We start from the raw sequence: 9,157 nt of genomic DNA, 5'->3' as shown, positions 1-9,157 counted from the left end.
CGAGTAGAACTGCGAATCGTGCCTTCCTCTCACAAAGATAACGAAATGCACAAAATATAAATAAAGAGCAGTGATCTTACGGCCTTCCTCCAGAGAATAACGAAAACAGAATTTAGAGACAAAACACTGTGATCGACAAAGATGACGAGATTCACACAAAAAACAGTGATCTTACGGCCTTCCTCGTCAAAAAGGATAACGAAAACAGAATTAGAGACAAACACACTGTGATCCTCTGGTGTGTGAGGGCTAGTGATGTACGCACGATGCACGGCTTGGTTGCCCGCTGCTGGAGCCACCCCGCTGCTGCGCCATCAGGATTCAGGAGTACTCAACCCCCGTAAACGAAGATCAAAGCAGATGGAACTCGGCTTCTCACTTCAGTACTCCTCCTGATGTTGCCACTCGTTGCACAGTTTGGGGCCCTTTATACAATGCTTTTGGGGGTGGTGTTACGAGTGATTTTTCAATTGGGTCGATTTATTCAACATTAATTGACCAGGGACGATATCTATCCTTGGTTACTTCCACGATATATCATTTGCATAGAGCAAATTAAAGGAGTACATTTATGATCCTCGTCCGTTTTAGATTACAGGTTGTAAAGTTTTGGCCGGGCCGCTGACCAGCGTTACAACCGTGGAAAATGGAAATGCCAGGGAAAAAATAGTCAATGCAGGGGATGTTTTGGTAAAAATGGAAAAAACATGGTCGGCAGAATTCGAACCTAATGTACTCCTTTAATTTGCTCTATGCAAATGATATATCGTGGAAGTAACCAAGGATAGATTACAGGTTGTAAAGTTTTGGCCGGGCCGCTGACCAGCGTTACAACCGTGGAAAATGGAAATGTCAGGGAAAAAATAGTCAATGCAGGGGATGTTTTGGTAAAAATGGAAAAAACGTGGTCGGCAGAATTAGAACCTGCGCGGGCAAAGCCCACATGATTTCTAGTCATGCCCGATAACCACTCCGGCACAACCACCTTTTGTGTTTAATAACTGCAGTACTTAATGCCTTTGTTTCAAAGGAATACGTAAGCACGGGTCAAGGGTTGGACCCTTTTTTTAGCACGTAGCATTACAGTGATACCATTTATGAACCAACATTTTGTATGGAACCAATCGATCCTTTTGTGAAGTTTTTGGTGAGAATTGTTTGGGCAATGTAGTGCTCACTAAAAATCAACGGTCTAGGTATTTCTTCCTGCAAGAAATCAGTGGGAAGATATTTACGTTTGTAATGAGCAACTTATTCTGCCGCAATCCAGTGATGTTGTCCCTCAATCATGAACAAAAATCTTTTATTTTGTAGATATGTTGATGAATCTGCTATTTCTAATATATTTTGTGGTTTTCCGCAAGAAATAAATATATTTTGTGGTCGATTAGATATTTCTAGGGCGTAATATATGATGTTCCGTGGTTTAATTCAGAAATTGGTATAGTTATGAGAGAAAATTGCATGTGGTTCACTATGCTCAAAATGCGTGTAAATCCAAGGTCAATTGCCGTGAAAAATAGTCCTAGTAATTCATGGAAATAAATGCTAATCACGGCAACGTTGTGACATAATGTGCATTGTTTATTTTATGTGCCACTTGCAATTATGAATCCCTCCAAACTCTATTCCTCCCAGGAATCTTGGATGTTGGTTACTCCACTTGATATTAGACGTTTGTCCTAGGCTGTCGGTCAGATGCGGCGGGTGCTGCGGAAAACCAGCAACTGAGTGCGAGATTTAGTGTGGCTTTGAAGTTCCGCGTGAAAGTCAGGGTGAGCCTAGTTGTCGCAGCTCATGGCGCTTTTCTTTGTTTGGAATCGGTTATTTGTCGTTTCCGGCTTGTTTCCCTTTTTGGGTTTTCATTTCCTCCCTTTTTGGTTCTTTGTGGTGTACTTTGAGGAGGAGGTGGGAGTATGGGCAATTGGGATACGTTATGATGGGCTTATGTGGGTCGTCGGGGGATTTGTAGCATTCGTCATAAAGTAGCATTGACGACGGCTACACACGTTCTTCATGACATGGTGGTAGAAAGAAATCATTTATAGCATCCTGGTTTGACTTGTTTATCAAGGATTAGTTACATTTTTACATTATTACATGCATACCATTTTCACGGATTAGATCTCTTTCTACCGAGGAAATGATTAACCCTAACTGTAGGGTGGCTGCAGCATTCAAACAAGGGCATTGCATATTTGTGCTACATGCTCATCCACATCATGTTCATTCTAATGCCTCACCAAGACTGTGATTTTCTGATCTGGATGAATGATTTCTCTATGTTTATTTTCTTTCAGAGGTTTAATAAGTTATTTAAGATCATTATTTTCCTTAAATACTTGAAATGTAAAGTCCATACTCTAAATGCTATGTGCTAATGATGTTGTTTCCTCTACTCTGTAGAATATTCAATGTGAAATGACATCAACAATGTTTTGGTGTTAGTATTTCATGTATCAATTACTCTTTATTTCGTGCATATCTCTTTATTATATTCATCTGAGATGAATATGAAGAATTTTATCTTGTCTATAAGCTTACACACAACATGATATTTGTCTTTTAATAGACCCTCTATGTTGGAGCTAGAGGCACTATTTTTATCATTTGTGCATGTGACATAGTAAGAGTTATATTTTTATACAAACAATACCATAACTTGTTTAACAATGAGCATGTGATGTATTTGGTTGTACCTACAAAATGTTAAGTCTCCATAATTCTTTAGCTTCATACTGCCTTCTTACAGGCAAAATATAGGTGTAGGACACTGCAAGACTTCTTGAGATGGGTGTATCAAAGGGTTTCCTTGGTTTGCTAGGATCTCACAGTGACCTGAATGTTTTGCAAAGATCTCTTCTATTTTCAAGGCTTGTTGGTGGGGAGGCACTACTAGTGAACTTCAAAGTCAATGGGTATCATATATTCTTCATGATCTACTTTTGTCAAGACAATATCAAACCCTCAAGGTAACAAGAGAGTTCACTTTGTGAGGCATCAAGAAGCATGTAGAAAGGATGTCGAGCAGGCATTTGGGGTTCTGCAAGATCGCTTTCCCATTGTTTGTGGCCATGCAAGATTCTGACACCAATAGAATTTATGGCGCATCATGACCACATGTGTGATCCTACATGACATGATCATAGAGGAAAAGCAGGAATAGCCCGAATACTTTCACTATAAGAATGAGGGAAACAAAATTTATATACTGTCTATTCATCCAGAGAGGGATGAACAATGACTCTAGAAATTTCTTGAAATGCATAACATATTGAAAACCACGTGGGGCATGAACAACTTCGTGATGACCTTGTTGAACATTTGTAGGCGCTCCTTGGCAAATAAACTTCTTCATTGAACCCATAGACTTCACTATCCAAGCATTACTGAACGTTAAGTGTGTGACCCTACGGGTTCGAGAATCATGCAGACATGACCGAGACACCTCTCCGATCAATAATCAATATTGGGACATGGATGCCCATATTGATTGCCACATATTCAATGAAGATCTTTATCGGTTGTACCACGATGTCGATGATTTAGTTAATCCGGTATACAATTCCCTTTGTCCGGCGATATATTACTTGTCCGAGATTCGATCGTCAGTATCGCCATACCTTGTTCAATCTTGTTACTGGCAAGTCTCTTTACTCATTCTGTAATACAATATCCCCATGACCAAACTCATTGTTCACATTCTTGCAAGCCATTCATGGTGTTTTATTACCGAGAGGGCCTAGAGATATCTCTCCGTCACACTGAGCGACAAATCCCAGTCTCGATCCATGCAACCCAACAAACACTTTCCGAGATACCTGTAGAGCACCTTTATGATCACCCGGTTATGAAGTGACGTTTGATAACCCACAAAGCATTCTTATGGTATTCGATAGTGGCATGATCTCATGGTCTAAGGAATTGATACTTGACACGAAGAAAGTTGTAGCAAATAAACTAAGTGATACAATCTTATGCTAAGCTTACGGTTAGGTATGTCCATCACATCATTCTCCTAAAGATGTGATCCGTTATCAAATGATAACTCGTGTCTATGGTTAAGAAACATTACCCATCTTTGATCAACGAGCTAGTCTAGTAGAGGATCACTAGGGCACGGTGTTGTTTATGATCCACACATGTATTTAAGTTTTCGGTCAATACAATTCTATAATGGATAATAAACATTTATCATGACCTGGGAAATATGGTAATAACATCTTTATTATTGCCTCTAGGGCATATTTCCAACATTCTCCTGCTTGCACTAGAGTTAATAATCTAGTTTACATCATAATGAACCTAACACCGATAGAGTTCTGGTGCGGATCATGTTTCTCTCATGGAAGAGGTTTAGTCAACGGGTCTGCAATATTCTGATATATATGTACTTTGCAAAGTTTTATGTCTCCCTCCTTGATGTAATCGTGGATGGAGTTGAAGCGGCATTTGATGTGCTTTGTTTTCTTATGAAACCTTGGTTCCTTGGCCAGAAATCCGCTTTGCTATCTCTTGACCATTGCGTTGGTTTCCCTTGAAGAGGAAAGGGTGATGCAGCAAAGTAGCATAAGTATTTCCCTCAGTTTTTGAGAACCAAGGTATCAATCCAGTAGGAGGACACGCACGAATCCCTCGCACCTACACAAACAAATAAAATCCTCGCAACCAACGCAATAAAGGGGTTGTCAATCCCTTCACGGCCACTTACGAAAGTGAGATCTGATAGATATGGTAAGATAATATTTTTGGTATTTTTATGATAAAGATGCAAAGTAAATAAAGCAAGATAAAAACATCAAAAGAAATAGCTTGTTGATGGGAGATTAATATGATGGAAAATAGACCCGGGGGGCATAGGTTTCACTAGTGGCTTCTCTCGAGAGCATAAGTATTACGGTGGGTAAACAAATTACTGTTGAGCAATTGACAGAATTGAGCATAGTTATGAGAATATCTAGGTATGATCATGTATATAGGCATCACGTCCGAGACAAGTAGACCGACTCCTGCCTGCATCTACTACTATTACTCCACACATCGACCGCTATCCAGCATGCATCTAGAGTATTAAGTTCAAAAGAACAGAGTAACGCTTTAAGCAAGATGACATGATGTAGAGGGGTAAACTCATGCAATATGATATAAACCCCATCTTGTTATCCTCGATGGCAACAATACAATACGTGCCTTGCTGCCCCTACTGTCACTAGGAAAGGACACCGCAAGATTGAACCCAAAGCTAAGCACTTCTCTCATTGCAAGAAAGATCAATCTAGTAAGCCAAACCAAACTGATAATTCGAAGAGACTTGCAAAGATAACCAATCATACATAAAAGAATTCAGAGAAGATTCAAATATTGTTCATAGATAAACTTGATCATAAACCCACAATTCATCAGTCTCAACAAACACACCGCAAAAGAAGATTACATCGAATAGATCTCCACAAGAGAGGGGGAGAACATTGTATTGAGATCCAAAAAGAGAGAAGAAGCCATCTAGCTAATAACTATGGACCCAAAGGTCTGAACTAAACTACTCACACATCATCGGAGAGGCTATGGTGTTGATGTAGAAGCCCTCTATGATCGATGCCCCCTCCGGCGGAGGTCCGGAAAAGGCCCCAAGATGGGATCTCACGGGTACAGAAGGATGCGGCGGTGGAATTAGGGTTTTAGCTCTGTATCTGGTAGTTTGGGGGTACGTAGGTATATATAGGAGGAAGAAGTACGTCCGTGGAGCAACATGGTCCCCACGAGGGTGGAGGGCGCGCCTGGGAGGGGGGGGTAGGCACGCCCCCTACCTCATGCCTTCCTGGTTGATGTCTTGACGTAGGGTCCAAGCTCTCTAGATCACGTTCGTTCCGAAAATCACGTTCCCGAAGGTTTCATTCCGTTTGGACTCCGTTTAATATTCTTTTTCTGCGAAACTCTGAAATAGGCAAAAAACAACAATTCTGGGCTGGGCCTCCGGTTAATAGGTTAGTCCCAAAAATAATATAAAAGTGTATAATAAAGCCCAATAGTGTCCAAAACAGAATATAATATAGCATGGAACAATCAAAAATTATAGATACGTTGGAGACGTATCAAGCATCCCCAAGCTTAATTTATGCTCGTCCTCGAGTAGGTAAATGATAAAAAACAAAATTTTTGATGTGGAATTCTACTTGGCATAATTTCAATGTAATTATCTTAATTGTGGTATGAATATTCAGATCCGCAAGATTCAAGACAAAAGTTTAATATTGACATAAAAATAATAATACTTCAAGCATACTAACTAAGCAATTATGTCTTCTCAAAATAACATGGCCAAAGAAAGTTATCCCAACAAAATCATATAGTCTGGCTATGCTCTATCTTCACCACACAAAGTATTTAAATCATGCACAACCCCGATGACAAGCCAAGCAATTGTTTCATACTTTTGGTGTCCTCAAACCTTTTCAATCTTCACGCAATATGAGCGTGAGCCATGGACATAGAACTATATGTGGAATAGAATGGTGGTTGTGGAGAGGACAAAAAAGGAGAAGATAGTTTCACATCAACTAGGCGTATCAACGGGCTATGGAGATGCCCATTAATAGATATCAATGTGAGTGAGTAGGCATTGCCATGCAACGGATGCACTAGAGCTATAAGTATATGAAAGCTCAACAAAAGTAACTAAGTGGGTGTGGATCCAGCTCGCTTGCTCACGAAGACCTAGGGCATTTTTGAGGAAACCCATCATTGGAATATACAATCCAAGTTCTGTAATGAAAGAAAATTCCCACTAGTATATGAAAGTGATGACATAGGAGACTCTCTATCATGAAGATCATGGTGTTACTTTGAAGCACAAGTGTGGTAAACGGATAGTAGCATTGTGCCTTCTCTCTTTTTCTCTCATTTTTTATTTGGGCCTTTTTATGGCCTCTTTTTTAGTCCAGAGTCTCATCCCGACTTGTGGGGGAATCATAGTCTCCATCATCATTTCCTCACTTGGGACAATGCTCTAAAAATGATGATCATCACACTTTTATTTACTTACAACTCAACAATTACAACTCGATACTTAGAACAAAATATGATTCTATGTGAGTGCCTCCGGTGGTATACCGGGATATGCAATGAATCAAGAGTGAAATGTGTGAAAGAATTATGAATGGTGGCTTTGCCACAAATACAATGTCAACTACATGATCATGCAAATCAATATGACAACGATGGAGCATGTCATAGTAAACGGACGGTGGAAAGTTGCATGGCAATATATCTCAGAATGGCTATGGAAATGCCATAATAGGTAGGTATGGTGGCTGTTTTGAGGAAGGTATATGGTGGGTGTATGATCCCGGCAAAAAGTGCGCGGTATTAGAGAGGCTAGGAATGGTGGAAGGAAGAAAGTGCGTATAATCCATGGACTCAACATTAGTCATAAAGAACTCACATACTTATTGCAAAGATCTACAAGTTATCAAAACAAAGTATTACGCGCATGCTCCTAGGGGGTATATTGGTAGGAAAAGACCATCGCTCGTCCCCGACCGCCACTCATAAGGAAGTCAATCAATAAATACATCTTGCTCTGACTTCATCACATAACGGTTCACCATACGTGCATGCTATGGGAATCACAAACTTCAACACAAGTATTTCTCAAATTCACAACTAGTCAACTAGCATGACTCTCATATCACCATCTCCATATCTCAAAACAATTATCAAGTATCAAACTTCTCATAGTATTCAACACACTCATAAGAATTTTTTAAACTAATCTTGAATGCATATCATAATTAAAGCAAATTACCATGCTGTTTTGTAGGACTCTCAAAATAATCTAAGTGAAACATGAGAGAAAAATTGTTTCTATAAAACAAATCCACCACTGTGCTCAAAAAAATATAAGTGATGCACTAGAGCAAAAACTATATAAGTCAAAAGATATAAGTGAAGCACATAGAGTATTCTAATAATTTTCAAATCATGTGAGTCTCTCTCAAAAGGTGTGTACAGAAAGGATGATTGTGGTAAACTAAAAAGCAAAGATTCAAATAATACAAGACGCTCCAAGCAAAACACATATCATGTGGTGAATAAAAATATAGCTCCAAGTAAAGTTACCGATGGAAGTAGACGAAAGAGGAGATGTGTACCGGGGCATCCCCAAGATTTGGATTTTAGGTGTCCTTAGATTATCTTGGGGTGCCATGGGAATCCCCAAGCTTAGGCTATTTCCACTTCTTGTTCCATAATCCATCAAATCTTTTACCCAAAACTTGAAAACTTCACAACACAAAACTCAAAATAGAAAATCTCGTGAGCTCCGTTAGCGAAAGAAAACAAAACACCACTTCAAGGTACTGTAATGAACTCATTCTTTATTTATATTTGTGTTAAACCTACTTTATTACAACTTTTCTATGGTTTATAAACTCTTTTACTAGCCATAGATTCATCAAAATCAGCAAAAACACACGAAAAACAGAATCTGTCAAAAACAGAACAGTCTGTAGTAATCTGTAGCTAACGCAAGTTCTGGAACCCTAAAAATTCTAAAATAAATTGATGGACGTGAGTAATTTATCTATTAATCATCTTAAAAAAAAATTAAATAAATAGCACCTTCTAAATAAAAATGGCAGCAGTTCTCGTGAGCGCTAAAGTTTCTGTTTTTTACAGCAAGATTAAAAAGACTTTCCCCAAGTCTTCCCAACGGTTCTACTTGGCACGCAAACACTAATTAAACACAAAAAACACAACCAAAACAGAGGCTAGATAAATTATTTATTACTAAACAGGAGCAAAAAGCAAGGAATAAAAATAAAATTGGGTTGCCTCCCAACAAACGCTATCATTTAACGTCCCTAGCTAGGCATAATAGCAAAGATAGATCTAGGTATTGCCATCTTTGGTTGACAATCCATAAGTGGCTCTCATAATAGATTCATAAGGTAATTTTATTTTCTTTCTAGGGAAGTGTTCCATGCCTTTCCTTAACAAAAATTGGAATCTAATATTCCCTTCCTTCATATCAATAATTGCACCAATCGTTCTAAAGAAAGGTCTACCAAGAATAATAGGACATGAAGGATTGCAATCTATATCAAGAACAATAAAATCTACGGGCACATAATTCCTATTTGGAACAATAAGAACATCA

At 38.9% G+C, this 9,157-nt stretch overlaps 1 non-coding gene across 1 annotated transcript; it reads right to left on the bottom strand.

The window, feature by feature from the left end:
• Positions 1-903: 903 nt before the first annotated feature.
• On the bottom strand, positions 904-985 carry TRNAS-AGA (transfer RNA serine (anticodon AGA)). Its single transcript has one exon. It is a non-coding gene; the product is annotated as a tRNA-Ser (tRNA).
• Between the last annotated feature and the right edge of the window lie 8,172 nt (positions 986-9,157).

This window comes from Triticum aestivum, chromosome 6A (genome assembly GCF_018294505.1).
Source record: "Triticum aestivum cultivar Chinese Spring chromosome 6A, IWGSC CS RefSeq v2.1, whole genome shotgun sequence".
Lineage (NCBI taxonomy): Eukaryota > Viridiplantae > Streptophyta > Magnoliopsida > Poales > Poaceae > Triticum > Triticum aestivum.
This window is presented reverse-complemented; position numbering and strand designations above follow the sequence as displayed.